Below are 23,571 nucleotides of genomic sequence, written 5' to 3'. Positions count from 1 at the left end.
ATGTTCCCCAGGTCCTATGTTCCCCAGGTCCTATGTTCCCCAGGTCCTATGTTCCCCGGGTCCTATGTTCCCCAGGTCCTATGTTCCCCAGGTCCTATGTTCCCCAGGTCCTATGTTCCCCAGGTCCTATGTTCCCCAGGTCCTATGTTCCCCAGGTCAGGTCCTATGTTCCCCAGGTCCTATGTTCCCCGGGTCCTATGTTCCCCAGGTCCTATGTTCCCCGGTAGCGATAGATAGTCAGACCACCAGCCCTGATTCCAAACTCTAACCTTAACCAACTTCGAAAGAGGGCCTAAGCTTAACCAGTTCGAAACAAGGCGGACATTAATAATTAATAAAATAATAAAAATGTATAAAATGTTCAATCAATCAATCAATCAATCGGGGAACATAGGACCCGGGGAACATAGGGATGACCCCGCTTTATTTTCAGACAGACTATTCTGCTGTGCTGGCTACATGCTACGTGCTATGTGCTACATGCTACGTGCTATGTGCTATATGCTATATGCTACATGCTACATGCTACGTGCTATATGCTACATGCTATGTGCTACGTGCTATATGATACATGCTACGTGCTACATGCTATGTGCTACGTGCTATATGCTACATGCTACGTGCTACATGCTATGTGCTATGTGCTACGTGCTACATGTTAGTTATAACAAAGTGAAAGACAGGAGAGTGGAGACCACTCTTGCTATGTGAAACTATTGACTAACTGGAACTCACATTGTGTGAAATACTAGCTACCCTACAATCACCCATCTGTGTGTGTGTGTGTGTGTGTGTGTGTGTGTGTGTGTGTGTGTGTGTGTGTGTGTGTGTGTGTGTGTGTGTGTGTGTACCTGCCATCGTGGAGAAGGAGGTGACGGCACCCAGTTGATTCGGCCTCAGAGGTGTCTCCTCTCTCCTGAGACCCTCCATGTACTTAGAGTAGGACCAAGAGATCTGAGGCACATGTTGATCAAATACTTTACACTTAGTCAGAGAGGGTAGAGGTATATATATATATATGTAACGGATGGCACCGCGAAGCGCAGTCACGAAGGACTTCAGATGTTGTGAAGCGACTGGGGTGAGTAGCGGTGCTGTGGTGTTAAACTCACTCTCACCCTCAAAAGACACATAGACACGTTACAAAGCAGTGAGTTCACCTCTTGGTATAGCGGTCTGTGCTGTAGCCCGCGGCGCGGGAGAGCCGGGTTCGAAACTCCCTCGGGGCATCGAAGTTTATGGTGACGATGTCACAACCGTTACATATATATTAGGGATGTCCGATATTATCGGCCGACCGATATTATCGGCCGATATCGGCAGTAAAATGTGATATCGGAAAATATCGGTATCGGTTTAAAAAGAAAATAAAACAATAACAATATTTTTTTTTTTTTTTTTTTTTTTTTTTATTATTGCAAAACAAAACTTATTAAAAGTCAGTACTCAACACACAATGTATAATGAAACTTTCAGTAAAGGTGGTTAAAATATATGCAAGTACAGAATCAGGATAAAACAAAAATAGTCAATAATAACATTTTAACCGTATACAGTGTATATCCAGCGAAGTTACAATTATATAAATGTTAGTATATAATATACCCCTAATACCTATTTTCTAAAACCCTACACATATATGCTCCAGCTCAAACCCCCCCCTCCCGGACCCCCTCTTGGATAGTACCTCCATTATCCCTCACTCCTAACCAGACACTACCATTATAGGCTAGCTTTTATTCTCTCCACCACTTCTAACCACATTGACATTTTGGATTCATTGAGCCCCAGAATTCTTGCTGTAGATATTTCTTGATATATCACATCGAGATATGTAAGAAACCACACTTTCCGGCACATTTTTTCCGGTTGAAACCAACGTGATGCGATCAGTTTTTTAGCTACTGTGATACCCGATAAAACCAATCTTTTTAGTTGTGGATTCACTGCAAACTCAAAAACATCATTCAATAGCAATACCGCGGGGTGTACAGGTATATTCCAAAATACGAGTATTGATAATTGTTGGGACACATCTTTCCAGAATGCCTTAACTGGTGGGCAGTCCCAATACATGTGCATAAATGTTCCTTCGTCCCCATTTGTACATTGGGAGCATTTGGAGTCTTGTATAAGCCCCATTTTGCACAGCCTTATAGGAGTCAAGTATGTCCTGTGAATATAGTTCAGATTGATTTGTTGATGATCCGGGTTCCTTGATGTAAGTCGGACATTTGCCCAGGCTCCTTGCCAATCAAAGTCATTTTCCAGGTCTGGTATATCCCTCCTCCAGACATTGTCTAGTTGAAGGGTTTCATACGAGGACGTTAGTAATTGATAATAAAAACCTGATACAAAACCTCCCAATGTATCTCTTTCATAGAAACATTTGTGGTATCTGTGGTGTTCAATTGGTATGTGTAATGGAACACCGTGAGATCTCATACAAAGTCGTAACTGTATGTAAAAAAGCCATGTGGACTCGGTGAGGTTAAACTTTATGCATATTTCGACATAACTACAGAGGCCCTTGTTATTAAAAATATCCCCTAATGAGTGTATGCCTCTCTCTTCCCATATAGGGAATCTTATAGGTCGTTTTCCCATTAAGAGAGCATTGTTATTGAATATGGGAGTGTGATTATGCCATACTTGAGGGTTAGGAAATTTCCTTTGTGTTTCCCGCCATGTCCTGATTGCATGGGTAATTATTGGGCCAAATTCTCGCTCACAATGCTTGATTGAAAGTTTAGTGTATGCTATGTCTTTCAATCTCTGTGGGGCTACTATGTTTTCTTCTAATTTTCTCCAAGATACCAAAGCCTCGGGGTCAAACCATATCTTCTTCAATGGTCTTAATGTGAAGGCATTAAAATATTGTAAAAAATCTGGGACTGCCATGCCACCGTCTGCTTTATTTCTCTGTGCGGTGGATCTTTTTATGCGAGGTGGTTTGTTATTCCAAATAAATTTGTATGTGGAGGTTTGTAATCTTTTCCAGTAGCCCTCTGGAGGAGGTAACGGAAGCATTGAGCTGAAGAAATTGATTCTTGGTAATACATCCATCTTAACTATTGATACCCTTGCCTGTACTGAGTTTTTAAGTTTTGCCCACCTGTCTAGGTCGTCTTTGATTTTGTTCTGTATTTTTGTGTAATTGTGCTTCACCGTTTGTCTTATGGTGGGAAATATTTCCACACCCAAGCATCTGAAATGTTTGACCATGGGTATCGCACCTGGGAGGGTTGTCTCTTTTTTTGCACTGGTGTTAAGAGGAAGAAAAGCCGACTTAGGCCAATTTATTTTAAATCCCGATAAATCACCAAAGTTCTCTATCAACTTGAGTATAAGCGGCAAATGTGTTGTTGGGGTTTTGCATGAACAATATTACGTTGTCCGCATATAAACTAATTTTATGATGTGTGCCCTTGATTACTATTGGTTCTATTTGTTGGGATTGTCTTATAAATTGTGCTAAAGGTTCTAATGATAGATCGAATAGTCCGGGACTAAGAGGGCAACCTTGTCTGGCTGAGCGTGATACCGGAAAGATATCGGAGATGAATGTGCCTGTTGTAATCCTGGCCGATGGGTCCTTGTATAGTACTTTAATCATATCAATGAAACCTTTTCCTAACCCCATCCTTTCCAATACTGCCCATAGAAACGACCATTCCAACCTGTCAAATGCTTTCATAGCATCCAGGGATAGTATCGCCTTAGGTGTGATGTCCTCTTTGTCTGTATCTAGTACGTGCAGTATTCGCCTTATGTTATCATTGATCAGGCGACCTTTTATGAAGCCTGTTTGGTCCGGATGAACTAAAGACGTCATATGCTTTTGCAATCTGATGGCTAATATCTTAGAGTACAGTTTGACATCGGTTCCGAGGAGGCTTAAAGGACGGTAACTACCGCACTCAGTGGGGTCTTTGTCTTTTTTGTGAAGAACTGAAATGAGTGCGGTATTTTGGTGTTCAATGAAGCTTCCCTCTTTGACTGAGTATAAGATCATATTTAGTAATAAGGGTCCAAATATGTCCCAGCAAGAAATGTACATTTCTGATGGGATACCGTCAATTCCCGGAGCTTTGCCGTTTTTCATTCCGGATATGGCCTTCTTGAGTTCTTCTAATGTGATCGGTACTTCTAACTGTTTAGCGTCTTCCTCCGTAAGTTTAGGGAGAGTAATTTGATTAAGATATGTGTCTAATTTGTCTTGATCAAAGGTCGTTTCTGAGTTATATAAATCGGAGTAGAATTCTTTGAATGTATCGTTTATTATTTTGGGTTCTGTTACTAGAGCTTGTTGTTTCCTAATGGCAGTTATATCTGCAAATTTTGCATTAATTCTTAGTCGCATGGCTAATAGGTGACTAGGTTTAGAACCTTGGAAGTACTGCTGTTGTCTAGTGCTGCGTATTTGCAATTCCGATTTTTGTCTGTACATTGCTTTGATCTCTGTCTTTAGAATGTTAACTTGGTTATCTAGTCTAGTAGAGTTGTTGTATTTTAAAGAATTAAAAAGCGTTGAGTAAAGCGTTTCCATTTCAGACAGTTTTGTGTTTTGATTTTTGCGCAATATGGAGGTAAATCTATCCGAGAAATCCTTGATCATATTCTTTACCGACATCCATAATATTCTGGGATCTTGCACCGAGTTAGCATTATCCCGTAGGAATACTGTGAGAGCTTCTTTAATTTGTGTAATGAATTCCTTGTTGTTAAGCAGCATCGAATTAAAACGCCATCTTGGGGCCCGGGCAGATAGTGTACCAAATGTTGCTTTCAGGATTAAGTAGCAGTGATCTGATAGCGCATTGGGTGTCATTTCCACTTCATATTTATCAAATATTCTCGGGGATGCAAAGACGTAATCAATTCTGGATAGTGTGTTGTGTCTCGCCGAACGACAGGAGTACTTGCGGGTCATGGGGTTAAGTGAACGCCATAAATCAGTTACTCCTGTTGATTTCGACCAATCTTTTAATGCTTTAGATGAATTATTTTGTTCGCTGGAGAAGGAAAGGTAAGTTTTGTCCATCCTTGGGTTCCAAATGGCATTAAAATCTGCACCTATTATATATGAGTACTCGGGATGGTTTAACATTTCTCCTGTTAGTGAAGTGAAGAAACCCACTTCGTACAAATTCGGGGCATATACCGCTGCCAATGCAATTTTCCTGTTATTGTGTATAATCCTAGCTATAGTTATGCGCCCCTCAGCATCCGACCATACCCCTTTCAATTCGATATTTAATTTGCGTCTGACGACTATGGCTACCCCTCTAGTTCTCGTAGCAAAAGAAGAGTGACTAATATTATGGTATATGTTATCCGCTAACGTATTTATGTCTCCCTCTAAAATGTGCGTTTCGCTTAATAGAGCCACGTCCACATGTTCTTTTTTCATCAGTGTGAGCACGCTTTTGCGCTTGTGTTGTTTGTTTATCCCACCGGTGTTCCATACCATTATATTCAAACTAGCCATAGTCTATGCATGTTTTCGTGTAGTTTTTGGTAATGTTTCTGGAGTATGAAGCTACAATAGATGCACATCCAATTAATGAGGTCCCGTTGAGAGCTGAGCTTAAAAACATATATATATACAAATAAAAATCCCCTATTTTCCCCTCACCCAGAAAGTCGAACATGCCTGTGTTCCAAGAACACATCCTCCGCGATTGACTTTCTCCCATGGTCCACCGGATTGCCCAAACTGAGCATTGTAATCCTAATTTTCCTATGCTAATTGCCATAGGATCTAACATTTCCATTCTATTGCAATAGAATGTCGCTTTTGGTCTTGCACCTTCCCTTACTGTAATGAAGTATTGTGATAAATAACATAAAAATAAAAATAAAAAATAAAATAAAAAAAGAGAATAAACCTTTATCGACATATTCCTTTGAACCCTCCACTAACGTGTGGGGAAAAAAAAGGAAAAGATTGTAGAGCAATATTGACACCTTAATGTGAAGAACATTGGAAAAGAATAATGTAAGTTAAAATATATTTAAAAAATATAGAGTAATATTGACACCTTAATGTGAAGAACATTGGAAAAGAACAATGTAAGTTAAAATATATTTAAAAAATATAGAGTAATGAGAAGAAAAAATTAAATAAAATAAAAATCAATGGAAAGATATAGATAAGGAATAAGAGATAAATAATTATCAACGTGGAGAAGCCACTAGAACCGATTTAACTGATTAGATAAGATAGAAAAGCAGCGCCTTTTAGCGCTTCAATGTGCCTTTAATGGAGTGATTACTTAAATTGTTAGAATAACCTTGCTGTGCTCATACGTTTATGTGTGGTTAATTTTTAAAGTATTATTAAGGACTGATTGCACTTTATTTAATTTATTATCTGCTATGTGTATACACACCGAATGTTATTGTTAGAGTTGTATGCTTCGTTGTCATGGTGCCTTATATTCTAGAAGGTTGTAGAATATACTAGTGCCTAGACTATTTTACTTTCCAGAATGATCTAGGAGACCCAGGGCATTTGAGCGATAAACCCAGAATATTCCAGATAGATCTTTTTGCAATGATATTTATTTGTCCCCTCAGAGACCAGAGACTGAAATTATAATGTATTATGAATCGTATTATACACAGTACACTTTGTTATAGACGACTTGCATATCGTTTGCTACTTTGATGAACACAACAATGTCATTCCAACACTGGTGGAATGACCTCATTGATGAACACAATAAAGTCATTCCAACACTGGTATATATTGAGAGAGAGGCTTAACTGTTTCCGGCATTTTCGTCATGCTTTGGGTTATTTGCTACATTTTGATTCAGGAAATCCTCAGCTTCAAAAGGTGTATATGGACCTGACCTGCGGCCGTTATTGCCCAAGAATGATAACAGCGCCGGATATGCTAGCCTTGGCTTGTAGCCGGCTTTGTACAGCTTTTGCATCACATCTTTGTATGGTAGACGTCGGATGATGGCCTCTTTGCTCAAATCTTCGTAGATAAATATTGGTTTATCACCATACTTCAGCTTCCCACGTTGGTTGCGAGCATATTTGATGATGTCATCCCTTGTTGTAGTTTTCCGCAGAGTGACAATGATGACTCTCGGCCCGTTGATACTTTGCCCCTGGGAACCGATTCTGTAAACTTGTTCCACTTCTGGCACTTTGTTTGGATCGGTGTTATCCAAAATCGTTGATAACTCTTTTGGAAAGTCGGTGTCTTCGCAGTTCACTGCTTCATCAAGCCCCACAATGCGGATGTTATTCCGCCTGTGGTAACGTTGGGTTTCTAGTTGCCTCTCCATCGCTTCGTTTTTAAGCCCTTGTATTTCCCTCCGATATTCCTCTTTCACTCTTTCCATCTCTTCTCCCATCTGTGTCATGCCACCTTCGTTCGCCTTGACTGCTTTTGTGTTTTCTGTCACCGAAATCTCCACTGTCGTGATTCGCTTTGACTGTGCATCGATCGCTTTCTTGACTTCTTCTAATTTCTCATCGATGCGATCGAATTTAGCCTCGATGCGATCGAATTTAGCATCGACGTTTGCCTCGAGCGCCTTGATGTGTGTAATCTGCAGGTTAGACTGTTCTACCATCTGTTCTTTCATCAGGTTAGACTGTTCTACCATCAGGTTAGACAATGTGTTGAAATCGGGTGGATTTCTGCTTTCTTCAGTTGGCGGCATATGGTAGATAGATGCAGTGACGTTGGAATCCATAAATCTGGCTGCTCTCGCTTTCACGGAGCTTGATTCTGTACCTTCTGTTATGTTGGTCTCTATTAACTCTCTTTCGGGGTCCGTAATCGATGATCCCGGTAAATTGTCCTCTTCCTTCTCCTCCTCGGAGCTTGTCGCCGTCGGCTCAGAACCAGCGACGGTTAGGACGTGTCTTCCTCGTTTTTTTACGTCCTGCGCCGTTGAAGTTGCCGTAGTTATTTTCTCTGTCGCCTTTCTACCTTTAACCATTTTTGTCTTTTGATATGGTTAGTGGAGGGTCTTAACAATACATACGATGTGGTCTATTCTCTTTCTTTACTGTCCAAATAATGTTTTTAAACGAAATTAGCGTTGGTGGGAGCGGAGCAATTGCAAAATGCGTGTGCTACATGTTGTAGCTAAACCGGAAGTCTCTTAACAATATATAACAATATTTGTTATATATATATATATCCAGTGAAATTATTAGTTACCTGAAATTATTCAGTTTTTTGGGGGGGGGGAACCCTGCATATATCGGTATCGGTTGATATCGGTTGATATCGGTATCGGAAATTAAGAGTTGGACAATATCGGAATATCGGTAAAAAAGCCAATATCGAGCATCCCTAATATATATGTATATATATTATAGATGTATAATAATTACATTATTTTATTATCTCCACCAGACGGAAGCCGTGTGACCAGTCGCATGTGCGTCTGTGAGTCTATCTGTCCGCAGCTAATCTCGCGAACTGGACGAAACGTTGCACACAGGCCGAGGACCTGAATTCGGGAATATTCGGTCAACGACATGTATTTTATGTGTGGCATAAGTATTACATTAATAGACATGGGGTTATGGTAGTCAGTTGTATGAAAACAACAAAATGACATTGTCAGAGGAGTTCATTATGAATATGATCACATTCTCACCTGCTGTCTTTTGGTCCGCTTGTTCTCTCCTCTCTCCTCTCTCCTCACATCCACCTCCTCTTCCTCATCCTCCTCATCCTCCTCTTCTTCTGTTAAACTGAACTCGGATCCATCTGCCTCCTCCTGTACCAGGATGTACATTATCAGCACTGGTAAGCCATCTAGCTCAATTACTTTTGAACATGGTTACAACACTAGAGGGGCCGCTTCTGGTAACATCAGAACAAAAACAGCACCAAAATCAAATGTTCACAAACTCACTATATAGATCAATCGTACTCTGGAATGCTCTGCCGAAAAACATCTTATCTACAATACATAACAACATTTATATATTAAGAGATATCATAACTGTTATCTGTGTATTTAAAAAGAAAATGTTACTGGAATGTTAGATTTGATTTTATAATGTGAATTTGTATATTTGTATTAATTAAAAATTGTAGTGTATTTAAAAAAAATAAAATATGTACATTTGTATTGTATTTGTTTTGTCCAGGACCGCAGGAAGACTAGAGGCTCTTTCATGTGTCTCTAATGGGGATCCTTTAATGAACATGTCATTCAAATGCTGTATTTGCCACATTAGGCACCCAGAAAAGTGGAATTTTTTTTACTTGACCTTGAGGACTGCATACTTTTTTTTGCAAAGCTTATCTTTATACTTAAGCATAAGCCTGGTCTCTTTTGAAAGATAACATTCTGAAGTTACTAATGCAAAAAAGTCAAATCACTTTTAGTGCTAATAAAACAGAGGTCTGAACTTGAGTTGAACTTGAACTTGTGTACTAAATATTTTCTGTAGTGGTTGCAATATCCCCCCCCCCCCGTGGATCCATAGCCTGGAGTCTTGTGTAGTACAGGTAACATTTTTATAAAAATCCGTTCAGAAATGGCTCTTTGAGAGAGATCCGGGTAAACCATGTGCAAAAAAAAAAAGCTCTCCAGAATTCCATTTCCTCATCCACGGCCATTCATTCTAAATGGGTGATTCACTTCTGGTTTTCGCTCGTCAACTTTCACCTAGATCCCTTATTCGCACCCCCCTCCCACGTGGGGTATCATTGGAAAGCTACACTCATTGGCTACAACGCTGACAAATCATTCTCGCCATCAGCGGATGATCGGCAGTTCTGGAGCGTCGGGAGTCCGGGGTGGTCATTTGAAGCACGCTCATAAAAAAAGACGCTCGCCTGACATTTCGTCATGTAACTTGAGAACTGAGGCACGGATTCGGTCGAGTGAGGTGGCATTCGAACGGCAACAAATAGACCTTTCGAACGGTTATTTAATATGTTCGGCGAAAAATGCAGCCCGAGCCGCTTTGACGCTCGCAAAGTGCCGTGACTTTGTGCGTTCGGCCGGTGGGCACGTCGGCCCGAATACGGGCCGTTGCATGTTAAAGAGGTTAAAGGAATAGTTCACAATTTCTAACCCAATGATTGATTGGTATAGTAGTTAATTAGTCATGGGGTCAAGCTCCTCTCTGTCCTCTCTGACTACCACAGTGCACACAGAGTGTTCAGTTACTCTCTGTCAGCTTGTACAGACAGCAGCAGTTACTCTCTGTCAGCCTGTACAGACAGCAGCAGCACTTCATTGACTCTGAATCAGGTTGTTGCTGATTAGGCAGAGCTGCAGGCATCAGGATGGATTGTGCTGAAAAAGGACTTTTGTGAAAATTGCAAGCTATCCCTTTACCATTCAAATAAAATGCAATTTGTATCTTCGTGAGGTTTTTATCCTCCAATATGGCGCGGGGCCACAGCTCATTGGCCACGGTTGTAATTGAATTATAATCACCTGCTATTTGATTACAATCACCTTAGGGGTGGGCAGTATGAGCAAAAATGTATATCACGGTATATTTTAAATTCTGGATGGTAACGGTATATCACGGTATATTTGTTTTTCTTATAATAAAAAATAAAAACGCTTTAGGAGCAGAACAAGACTTAACTATAAGGTGTTCTTTCTCTTTTACTTAACGTGGTTCCAAGTGGTCACACTGTCCTTCCCTCTTGTTTTTATTTGGTTAGCAAGTAACGTACGTCCACTAGAAGTGGTTGTTTTTGTCACTGAAACAGAAATGTAGCTCAAAAAGAACTCTTAGATCCCTTGAGGCGCGTCTGTGTTTACCTTGCGATGCAGCTGGATTTGCGAGATGTGTGTGCGTGTGTTTGTGTTTGTGTGTGTGTGTGTGTGTGTGTGTGTGTGTGTGTGTGTGTGTGTGTGTGTGTGTGTGTGTGTGTGTGTGTGTGTGTGTTGTGCGTGTGTGTGTGTGTGTGTGTGGGTGTGTAAAAGAGAAAACAAACGAGGACTGGACATGTTGCGTTGGAATACAGCTACCTTAGCCTCATCTAAAAGATGAAAACAATGTTTGTACGTTTCCAAATGATGTCAACAATATGTTGCCTACTTCACATAACGCTCATAAACTATTGGTACTTAGTTGCAATGGGCCTGGTCTACAAGATACACTACACACAAAATGTCAAAATACTTCCCAAAGGTCAGTGAATACCACGATCACAACACCAGAGGGAGCTCCACAAATCATGTTAAACCCAGATTCGGCTCAAACAAGGGACTAAACACGTTTCGCAATTATGCCACATCAATGTGGAACGCCCTACCCACAGCTGTAAAGGAATGTGAATCACTACCCAATTTCAAAACCACTCTCAAAGAACACTTACGGGAGACTGCAATTCGAAACTGGCCCCTGTAAATGTCCTAACCCAACCCCCTCCAATGTACAGTAAATGACCAAGTATGGTTTCGTCAATATTCCAATGTACAGTTTTGCTTGTACAGTTGTACAGTGTCCCCCACCCACCCCTCCTACCCAACCCCACCCACCCAACCACCTCCAATGTACAGTCCCCCCAAACCAAAGAAAGGACCTTTGCGGATTATCTTGGCATTCCTTGGAGAGCGCAGCAAGGTATGCTTTGTTGTTTATTAATTATGGTTGTAACTTGTAGAAAGAAATTCGTGAATGAATGATTTTATGTCTTGTGTAGGAATGTAATCCAATGTTATTATGTTATGTTATTTTAGTAGTGTTTGTACTGTACTGTGGAAACCATTATGTGAAATGTTTCTTTGTCTGTTTATGTACGCTTCCAATGCAGTTTTCACGGTGCTAAGATGACGTCACGGATGGGAATTAAATAAAGAACGTCTTATGACGTCTCAGTCGAGACTCTGTCGTTTTGGATCCAAGGGCTGTAACACACCATATTCAGGCTTACCGGTCTGCTTTTGCTATGGAGATCTTCCTTGTCTCAGCCAAACCCTCACATATGGACTGTTTTACACACCTGGGCGCTCCTCTTCTCCTCCTTCTCCTTCCACCTCCGTCTCTGCAGCCTGGCTCTGTGTTTCTCCTTCTTCTCCTCCAGGAGAGGCAGCAGCTCCCCCTCCTTCACACTGATCCTCAGAGCCTCGAACCGGGGCCACAGCCTGAGCAGCGCACTGAACACTGCCATCTGCACACACACACACACACACACACACACACACACACACACACACACACACACACACACACACACACACACACACACACACACACACACACACACACACACACACACACACACACACACACACACACACACACACACACACACACACACACACACACACACACACACACACACACACACACACACACACACACACACACACACACACACACACACACACACACTCTATCAATCAATCAATTGAAGTCATTGGCTTTCTTAAGCCTCTTGCTCATAACAAAAAGACAACTCAGAGGATGTATCATCATCTGTTCTTTGGAACTATTGAGCAATGAACATGAGCTAATGACGTTTAATCAAAATGATGTCATCGTTATACCCTACAATACTATACTGCAGTACGAACACACTGGGCTGGGCGATATGGCTGAAATATCATAACACACTATAACTAGGGGTATACACTATACCTAAGGTATTCAGTTTTCCAGTACAATTACAATCCGATATGACAACTGTGCCTTGTATATATTATATTTATCTATTTTTACCTTATTTTCGAGCGCTCGCTTGTATTTAATTGTGTTTTAGTTAAGTATTGTGTGATTTTGTGTGAAGGGCGGACTTAGCAAAGTAAGATTTTCATTGTATGGCAAACTGGTTAACGGTGCACATGACAATAAACAATCTTGAATCTTGAATCTCGTGGTGCCATTTCATTCAAAATAGTCTATTTTCTTTTACTTTATAATATGTATATAGTATAATATGTATATAGTAGGGATGTTCGATATTGGCTTTTTTACAGATACTGATATACCGATATTGTCCAACTCTTAATTTCCGATACCGATATCAACCGATACCGATATATGCAGGGTTTCCCCGCCAAAAAACTGAATAATTTCAGGTAATTAACATTACATATATCTTGTCGTGGAATTAACACAACATTATGCATACTTTGACAATAAATAAAATCTGAATTTGTTCTTACTTGCTTGCCTGGGTAAATAAAGGTTAAATAAATGTAAAAAAAAATATATATATACATTTTTTTTAAACCGATACCGATAATTTCCATTATCACCTTTTAATGCCAATATCGGCCTATAATATCGGTAGTATAATATGTGTATAGTATAATATGTATACAGTATAATATGTATATAGTATAATATGTATATAGTATAATGTATATAGAGTATAATATGTATATAGTATAATATGTATATAGTATAATATGTATATACCGATGGCACAATAAAGATCTATGATGGTCCATGACGGTATACCTTGACATTATAACGGTCCCTGAGTCTCTGAAGACGTACCTGAGTCTCTCTCTGAAGACGTACCTGAGTCTCTCTCTGAAGACGTACCTGAGTCTCTCTCTGAAGACGTACCTGAGCCTCTCTCTCTGAAGACGTACCTGAGTCTCTCTCTGAAGACGTACCTGAGTCTCTCTCTGAAGACGTACCTGAGTCTCTCTCTCTGAAGACGTACCTGAGTCTCTCTCTGAAGACGTACCTGAGCCTCTCTCTGAAGACGTACCTGAGTCTCTCTCTGAAGACGTACCTGAGCCTCTCTCTCTGAAGACGTACCTGAGTCTCTCTCTGAAGACGTACCTGAGCCTCTCTCTGAAGACGTACCTGAGTCTCTCTCTGAAGACGTACCTGAGTCTCTCTCTGAAGACGTACCTGAGCCTCTCTCTGAAGACGTACCTGAGTCTCTCTCTGAAGACGTACCTGAGTCTCTGAAGACGTACCTGAGTCTCTCTCTGAAGACGTACCTGAGTCTCTCTCTGAAGACGTACCTGAGTCTCTCTCTGAAGACGTACCTGAGTCTCTCTCTGAAGACGTACCTGAGTCTCTCTCTAAAGACGTACCTGAGTCTCTCTCTAAAGACGTACCTGAGTCTCTCTCTGAAGACGTACCTGAGCCTCTGAAGACGTACCTGAGTCTCTCTCTGAAGACGTACCTGAGCCTCTGAAGACGTACCTGAGCCTCTGAAGACGTACCTGAGTCTCTCTCTGAAGACGTACCTGAGCCTCTCTCTCTGAAGACGTACCTGAGTCTCTCTCTGAAGACGTACCTGAGTCTCTCTCTGAAGACGTACCTGAGTCTCTCTCTGAAGACGTACCCGAGTCTCTCTCTGAAGACGTACCTGAGTCTCTCTCTGAAGACGTACCTGAGCCTCTGAAGACGTACCTGAGTCTCTCTCTCTGAAGACGTACCTGAGTCTCTCTCTGAAGACGTACCTGAGCCTCTCTCTCTGAAGACGTACCTGAGTCTCTCTCTCTGAAGACGTACCTGAGTCTCTGAAGACGTACCTGAGTCTCTCTCTGAAGACGTACCTGAGTCTCTGAAGACGTACCTGAGCCTCTCTCTGAAGACGTACCTGAGTCTCTCTCTGAAGACGTACCTGAGCCTCTCTCTGGAGACGTACCTGAGCTTCTCTGAAGATGTACCTGAGTCTCTCTCTGAAGACGTACCTGAGTCTCTCTCTGAAGACGTACCTGAGTCTCTCTCTGAAGACGTACCTGAGCCTCTGGAGACGTACCTGAGCCTCTAAAGACGTACCTGAGCCTCTCTCTGAAGACGTACCTGAGTCTCTCTCTGAAGACGTACCTGAGTCTCTCTCTGAAGACGTACCTGAGTCTCTCTCTGAAGACGTACCTGAGTCTCTCTCTAAAGACGTACCTGAGCCTCTCTCTGAAGACGTACCTGAGTCTCTCTCTGAAGACGTACCTGAGTCTCTCTCTGAAGACGTACCTGAGTCTCTCTCTGAAGACGTACCTGAGTCTCTCTCTCTGAAGACGTACCTGAGTCTCTCTCTGAAGACGTACCTGAGTCTCTCTCTCTGAAGACGTACCTGAGCCTCTCTCTGAAGACGTACCTGAGTCTCTCTCTGAAGACGTACCTGAGTCTCTGAAGACGTACCTGAGCCTCTCTCTGAAGACGTACCTGAGTCTCTCTCTGAAGACGTACCTGAGCCTCTCTCTGGAGACGTACCTGAGCTTCTCTGAAGATGTACCTGAGTCTCTCTCTGAAGACGTACCTGAGCCTCTGAAGACGTACCTGAGCCTCTCTCTGAAGACGTACCTGAGCCTCTGGAGACGTACCTGAGCTTCTCTAAAGATGTACGGTCCCAGCTCCCTGCGTCGCTCCAGGATGCGCTTCGCCTCTTCAGGTGGGATGTCTATCTGCAGGGCGGGAGGCACGGAGGAGCTGAGGAAGCAGCTGATGATGGTGGACACCTTCCTCTGGATGGTGGCCTCGTCACTGTGGGAGTGGCACAGGTTCTGAGAAGAAAAGAGAGAGAGAGAGAGAGAGAGAGAGAGAGAGACAGACAGACAGACAGACAGACAGACAGACAGACAGACAGACAGACAGACAGACAGACAGACAGACAGAAGAAAATCATCATCATCATCATCATCATCTTCGTTTTACGTCCTTTTTATCCCCACTACAGTGCTTGATCTTATAATACTTATTAATTAATTTGTATCTGTCTTATATCTGTTTTCTATATAAACGAGTGACTAGTGTCGAGTATGTTCTCCCCACCTTGTACCTCTGCACCTCCAGCCAGAAGAGCACATCGTTCTCCAGGAAGGGTCCCTCCAGGGAGACGAAGCGCTGGAACAGCTGACACTGGGCGGGGTTGAGGAGGACGCGGCGCAACACCAGGATGTCCTGACAGGAACTCATCCACAGCTCTGTCCCCTGCAGGGTCAGAGGTCAGGCAGGGTCAGGCAGGGACAGGCGGGGACAGACAGGGTCAGACAGGGACAGACAGGGACAGACAGGTCAGACAAGGACAGACAGGGTCAGACAGGGTCAGACAGGGACAGACAGGACAGACAGGACAGACAGGACAGACAGGGACAGACAGGACAGACAGGACAGACAGGACAGACAGGACAGACAGGACAGGCAGGGTCAGACAGGGACAGACAGGACAGACAGGGACAGACAGGGACAGACAGGGTCAGACAGGGTCAGACAGGGTCAGACAGGGACAGACAGGGTCAGGCAGGGTCAGACAGGGTCAGACAGGGTCAGACAGGGACAGACAGGACAGACAGGGTCAGACAGGGTCAGACAGGGACAGACAGGACAGACAGGGTCAGACAGGGTCAGACAGGGACAGACAGGACAGACAGGGTCAGACAGGGTCAGGCAGGGTCAGAGGTCAGACAGGGTCAGACAGGGTCAGGCAGGGTCAGACAGTCAGACATTCTAGTTTGTGTGGCTGTTTGTTTTCGCTTTAGTCTGTTGTCTGGGCTGTATGACTAATTACTTTCTCCTTGGAGGTCAGAATATGTCATTAATGTATTTTAATGGACGGGGTTGAGGAGGACGCGGCGCAACACCAGGATGTCCTGACAGGAACTCATCCACAGCTCTGTCCCCCTGGATACATTTTTTTTTTTTTTAAGTAGAGGGTTTAATTTACATTTACATTTAGTCATTTAGCTGACGCTTTTATCCAAAGCGACTTACAAGTTCTGTACGACAAGTCATCAGGAAGGGCACAACTCTATCAGCTGAGTAACAATGTTCACCAAAGTGTTGAGTGCTACAGTGTAGGTTAGTTTATTAGGACAAGTGCATGACAGTAAGGTTAGTTAGGGTTAGATTTTCCTTAAAAAAACATTTTTGACATTGAGTATCTATCGTTCAATTTGTGAAAAAGAAATAATTTTTTCATCCATACATTCCCGTTTTATACCGTGGTGAATATGAGTATAGTTTTAGAGTAATTCTGTGTAATCCCAGGAAACGCCGCTATGCAGCGTTTAGTGCATTTCACTAGAAACCGTGGCATTCCTCGCCTGGATCGACAATCAATCTGAAATCAACGCTATATAATCGGTATTATGTTTTTTTTTTTTATCTGTATTATGTTTCATCATGCATGCATGAAAGGGTGGGGGTCTCTATGCTTCGATCGTCACCAACGGCATACGTTGTGGAGTAACGTTACAGTAACACTTTCGGATCACAATGAAGGCATGCTCGGATCAACGCAAGATTGATACCATATAGCCCTTCCCTTGACTAGGATGTACTGCAAAAAGAATATTCCAATTATCTGATCGCCATTCCAAGTATTGATGTCGATCGTGTTGCCAACATAATCCACCAAAGTACATGAATCGGGAGTACTTGATTATCCTCAATCCATGTGTTATAACCGCTCGCCATGCCTGACTAGGAAAACCCGGACCGGACTTTTTAGATCGACGTACAGGCCAAGCCAGAGAGTTTCCAAGGATGTGCAATACCGGCCGCAAGGCGTTAGGCGGCGGTATTGGATGTTTGCGATCTCAGACCTATTCCCAATGATAACATCAGGCTCCCTCGATGGATTATGAATGGAAATAGCGAATAAAAGAAATAACGACCAAAACCTGACTTTTCTCGGGTTTGGCCCCAAATGTATTAATGAGGCTATTATTATTATTATTATTATTATTATTATTATTATTTTGCAGCCTAACTAGAACATAAATAGCCTGTCAGCCGGATTTGTATCCAGGGATAGGGAATTCCATAAGCGCCTCTCTCTCCGTTACACGCAAGCAGCGTCTGACTGTTTAATATGTCTGATGGCCGAATCTGTCCGAAGGCACACTGGAGTAGATGAAATATAGAAATACTGTAGATGCGTTCGTTAGAGAAAACTAATTTCAATAATATATGCCTTATTATATGTGCCAGCAAGCCTTAACACTTTCAGCGCCAATAACGAGTAAACTCGTTTTCAGATCCTTTGATATTTTTCCTCTGATCCCCGTTCTAAATCATCATCCGGATCATTCTAGCCATCCCTGGCTCGTTTGTATACATTGGAATTGCAATGCCGATCGAATATCACCAGGTGGCAGTATCGTCTGTGTCTGAATTGCATTGGCGTGGATACACGTCTTACTTTTTAAATTTTTTTGGTAAGGCTCCTCCTCCTGCTTGAACAGAGATTCACATTGATCGCGTTGAAATTCAGTTTTCTAAGCGTATTTTACCATCGAAACGTGTAGACATATACACTGGTAATCGCGATGGCGATGCGATCACTTGGAATTATTCTTTTTGGAATACCTTCTGGCTAAGGTAAGGTATATTCTATGTCTATTTTACCGAACCTGAAACGTGTTTTTCTAACGATCACAGTTCTGTGTTTTAACGGACGTAAAACATGCTCGGCAAACACGACCCCCCTCCCCCCCTTGATGATTTTGTGAAGGTACATATGTATATGTTATATACTTTTGATTTGGGAGTATTTGGGGTTTCAGGGAATCAACCAGAACGATTCGGGCTTATTGCACATAACGTGTTTTATCTGGAAAAAGACTGGATTATCTTGGAAATGCACAATATTTAGCGTGTAATAAACTACAGTGTGTAGAAACAAACTATTTTTTCCATGTTGGACTACAAGTAGTGTCTGTCAAATGAGCCACACCATTGTCTCTACAGCTATAATACCGAACACACACACAGCTCTGCAAACATCGTGAAACACTGTGGAAATTACTATTTTAACACTTTGGTCGCCAGGCTTATATTCAGAATAAATCATCCCACGCCAGCTCTATTTGTCTATGGAGAAGTTTCCCTTCTTTGCAGGGCTATAACTTTTTTAATTGTATTGCTAAATTGACATTACTATGGCCCATTCAACATCAAGTATCTATTGTTCAGGGTGTAGCAACGTTATACTTTTTCATTCACATATTCATACTAAAATACGGTCTAAAGTATAAGTATGTTTTTATTGTTTTCTGCAGCTTTCTCCAGAATGTGATTTATAGCCCTAAATGCATTATTATATTGATGATTGTATACAGTTTGATAGCAATCGGCGCAAGATAAAAAATGTCAAATGGACGTGCTTCTAGAAGTTACTACTTATCATCTGATGTTGACCGGATGGGGGGGGGTCGTTTATAATTCCGTGGCCAACGTTAGATGATTCATCTAGTGTGGGTGATATGATCATCAGAGCAGTTTATATCGAACACGTTAAAAAATAATGCTGAATCTTACCGTAGCTTCCTCGTAGCGTTGGGCGATGAGCGTGGAGCAGAAATATGGGATGTAGAAATATGCGATCCATCTCCAGGTTGTATAATAGTATATACGTCCAAATCATGTTGTTTATCGAGTTATTGGTAACGGATTGCTATCCATTGTGTCCTGGGACTATTAGCGAGTGATCGGACCGAATTGGAATGAGCACCAGCTTCCGTTTCCTGTTTCCGGTTTGAGCGATCCGCCGATCGGCCACCAGATGGCGCTCTTGAACCGTTGGAGAGTTGAGAGGGGATCAGATCTCAAGTCTCCGGGGGAGAAATATGATTGCGATCACAGATTTTTGAAATATTGATATCAAAGACGTGGTACAGCGTCTTTGGCAGAATGAGCATGGCGGGGAATGACGTGGTAAGGCGTTTTTGGCGACCATAGTGTTAAGCTGGCCTTCTAGCGGCAGAGATGGGGATTAAGCGTGGCGCTGAAAGTGTTAATGCGACAGAAATATACACTTAAAATGTTGAGAGAGAGAAGATAATCTCCCAATTCAGATACAATTTAACACAAACGGTTCCAAAGATATTTAATATTATTTTCACACCGCCAACAAAGTACTGGGTCTGTTGTCTCTTATTCAGATTTTCTGTCACTACATTATTTAACTTTTCAGTTGCTGCCGCCAATGGAAATCAGCTCACTACACATGTTCAGACTGTTGTTCTTTGGTGTTTGAGATATCGCTTATCGCCACTTACTGGCCCGGCATGCTTGTTGGAGCAATCTATATGTGTTTCTGCATTTACGTCTGGACGGAGGTATTTTTAAAAACCCTGCCGTGTGGACAAGGATTATTTTTTTAAACGGAGCCTGAAAATATCAGTTTTGAAAAAGATCCATATCTACGTGTAGTCGGGGGCTTAGAGTCAGTTGTTCAGATGTGTGATGAACTTTATTCTAAAAGAAGATGACTGTTCTAACAACTCTGCACGCTGATCCAAGTTGATCCTAGTCCTCCTGCTCGAGGTTTGAGATGTGTACGTTTTTGTATCTATTCTGAGTCAAGAATGTATCATAATAAAAGCTATGAAAGTATATATGGGCACGATGATGGTGCCTTCTTCTTATTCATCCTGGATTCAGTTTAGGTTCGACTTCACAGATGTAATAATAATAATAATAATAATAATAATAATAATAATAATAATAATAATAATAATAATAATAATAATAATAATAATAATAATAATAATAATAATAATGATGAGAAGTCTGCCTCCTCATAAGACAGTAAGGCATAATGCACAACAATATGAACAATTACTGTAACGGCCAAAATGGATTAATGTGCAGTGGATTTATGTGACCAGAAGGTGGCGCTTCTTTTATTTAAGCGTCAGGTAAACCTGTAGGAGGAGGAGTTTTGACCCGGAAAAGGGCAATGGTTTTTGACCGCACGTACGACGCAGGTCTCAGGTCGAAATGTTTGTATCCAATTAGGTATCATATTCATTATCATTTAATCAGTTTAAGGAACAAAAAACAAGGATATTCTGTTTGCACGGTGAAGCAAATAAATATCATTTTCCAAGAAAGCTGCCTGCATTGTGTCATTGGGACAAGGACTGTTTGGTATGAGACCAGGAATATAACGGCGCGTCAGCCAGTCTAACTAGGGATCAAGATTTCTCAGTAGCTCCGTATAAGACGGGAGCTCCTTTAATAATTACAGTAAACAAAATACAGACACTTACAAAAGATATATTATAACCACACCACCAAAGTCATGTTTGCTGCAACAATTACCTAAGTGTTTACACAAATGGCTAAATAAAGGAATCTGAATCTGTCAAGTCAAATCTCCTAACTGCATCACGCATGCAGTTTAAACCAGAAACGGGCTTATTTTATAAAATATCCACCTTCCCCAAAAAAAGACTTTATCCTTTACCTTCCAGCGGTCTCTGCTCTTCCTCTGACGCCGCCGCTCTGACCTCTCTGCATCCTGCGACCACACACGCACACACACGTACACACGTACACACGTACACACACACACACACACGTACACACATACACACACAGACACACATACACAGGAGTCGGGAGTCAGACATGGAGCTAACTAGTGTTACGCAGGACACTCTACACCTCTCGGGTCCCTCAGAGAGACACCGTGGCTCTTAGTGCTCAGATGTAACTACAGTACACTCCCCTGTTCACCCGCGTGTCTCTAATCCCCTATTCCCTTTCAAAACCCCTCGGTCTTTGTCTCTCAGTCCTCTCTAAACGTCTCCGTCTCTGTCTCAAGTGGAAGACACAAGAGCAGCTAACACATGTGCTTAGGTAAAAAGCTACTTCAAACAAAACATCAAATGCATTTTTAAAGAAGATTGGAAGTAAAGCTAGGTGTAACCTTCCCAGCCCTTCCCAGAGACAGTCGCATTTCTCTCCTCTCCCCAGGCTCCTCAAGGCCGTTCCTACCGCCGCCTCTACTGCTCCATGGAGCCCGACGCTGCTATGCTCTGCTTCGTGCCGGTTGCCGGACTATACTCAAATCAACTCTAAATGGATCTAATCAGTGGATTTCATATTTTCGTCAAGAAGCAGAATAAGGCTAACCCTCTCTGCCTCTTGGGACATCATAAATCGGGCTACCAACTTGAAGACGTGGTCATTTTTGGATTATCGAAGCTTTTGAACTGCAATAAGAAGATTGTGGATCTGTTTACCGCGCATAGGACCTACCAAAATGAACTGATTAAGACACTTGGACACTTGGACTAATAATGCATTCAGTCATTTGGACGGAGTTGTTAAAACTCACTCCACTCAAATCAATAGTTATATTTCACTCTATTCAAATCAAATTTAAAGTGACGTGGCTGGGATAAATGTGCCAGTCAGTCAGCCAAAACAAATTCCTGGACCAAGGTCGAACCAGGGAGCTGCTGGAGTCGAAGGCCCTCTGGCAGATAAGAGTGGCAAGCGGCCTCCCCCACCCCCAATCCCTACCTAATCCCCCCTCCCGTGTGTACGCCCGGCGCCACTCCCACGTGATGGTGACTGCAGCCGACTAGTACGCGTGCTGGAGGGGGGAGCCTAAGACTGTCTCATCACCAAAGCCCCTCCCGCTGGACAATCTTTCCACCCTCCCTCCCGCCACCTGGCGCAACGACACCCCGGTGTTGTCGCAGCCGACTATCGCATATGGTGTCTCAGGCATTCTGTAGTCGACATGTGTCAACAAATGTACATGTCTGTTTGAATTTATGTTGGGCCGTTGTTACTGTAAAAATGTAATGATTGTGATATGTTGTTGTTAATGAGACGATGAGCTGTATGTGTGTGTCACTGGAATTTCCCCAAGGGGATCAATAAAGGAATATCTTATCTTATCTTAAATTTGTGTTCTTATATTTGTAATATTTATATATTTGTATTTGTATTGACAGTGTACTGCTATGTAGTTTTAAAGCCAATGCTCAGCAGAATATACAAAAATAATCTGAATTGAGGATCTTTTTTTACGTATTGATGTTGATGTATTAATGTGGATCTGTTGCCTATACTCAATTTATACCTACATACTGTACAACTGCCCTACACTGCAATCATAGTAATCATAATAATCACAACTACCTACCTCATACTATAGTCTACCCCATACAACTCTGTATGATAGCATGTACAATAGTGCTGTACCTTATACATTTATTTTATATACTTATATTTACCACGTAGTATATATATCCATATCTGTCTGAATATATGTGCATATAATCCTTCTATATACCTACGTATACACCTGCATATAACCCATATAACTATGCATAATACAATAATGCTGTATATACCATATACATATATTTATTCAGACCATATATATATCCACATAATGTCTGTACATACCTGGATATAATCTTTTGTTTAGTTACTCTTACAGTACTAGTTATGCTGCTGGCTAGTAACTTACTACCATAGTGTCTTTATACCTGTATCACTGTACATATTAATACTACAACTCTGTACATACATCTGATTAGCAATATTACTCAGTAGTACTAATTTATATATGTTATACCCAGTTTAATCACATGTACATTGTATATTACTGTTACATTTGCACTCTGGTTGGATGCCAAACTTATTTCCGTTGTACTGTAGGCTTACTTGTGCTGTTTGAATCTAATCGAATCGAATGTATTGTAACTGTAAGATTGGGCGATTGGGTATATATGGCATGTATGCATTATTATCCGTATAAGCTGTGTTGTGTGTATTATAGGCTGTGTTGTGTGTGTGTGTATTATAGGCTGTGTTGTGTGTATTATAGGCTGTGTTGTGTGTATTATAGGCTGTGTTGTGTGTATTATGCCATCAATGTGTGCCTGT

The sequence above is a fragment of the Notolepis coatsorum genome (genome assembly GCF_963971535.1).
Source record: "Notolepis coatsorum genome assembly, contig: SCAFFOLD_1122, whole genome shotgun sequence".
NCBI lineage: Eukaryota > Metazoa > Chordata > Actinopteri > Aulopiformes > Paralepididae > Notolepis > Notolepis coatsorum.
Note: the sequence above shows the minus strand (reverse complement) of the source record.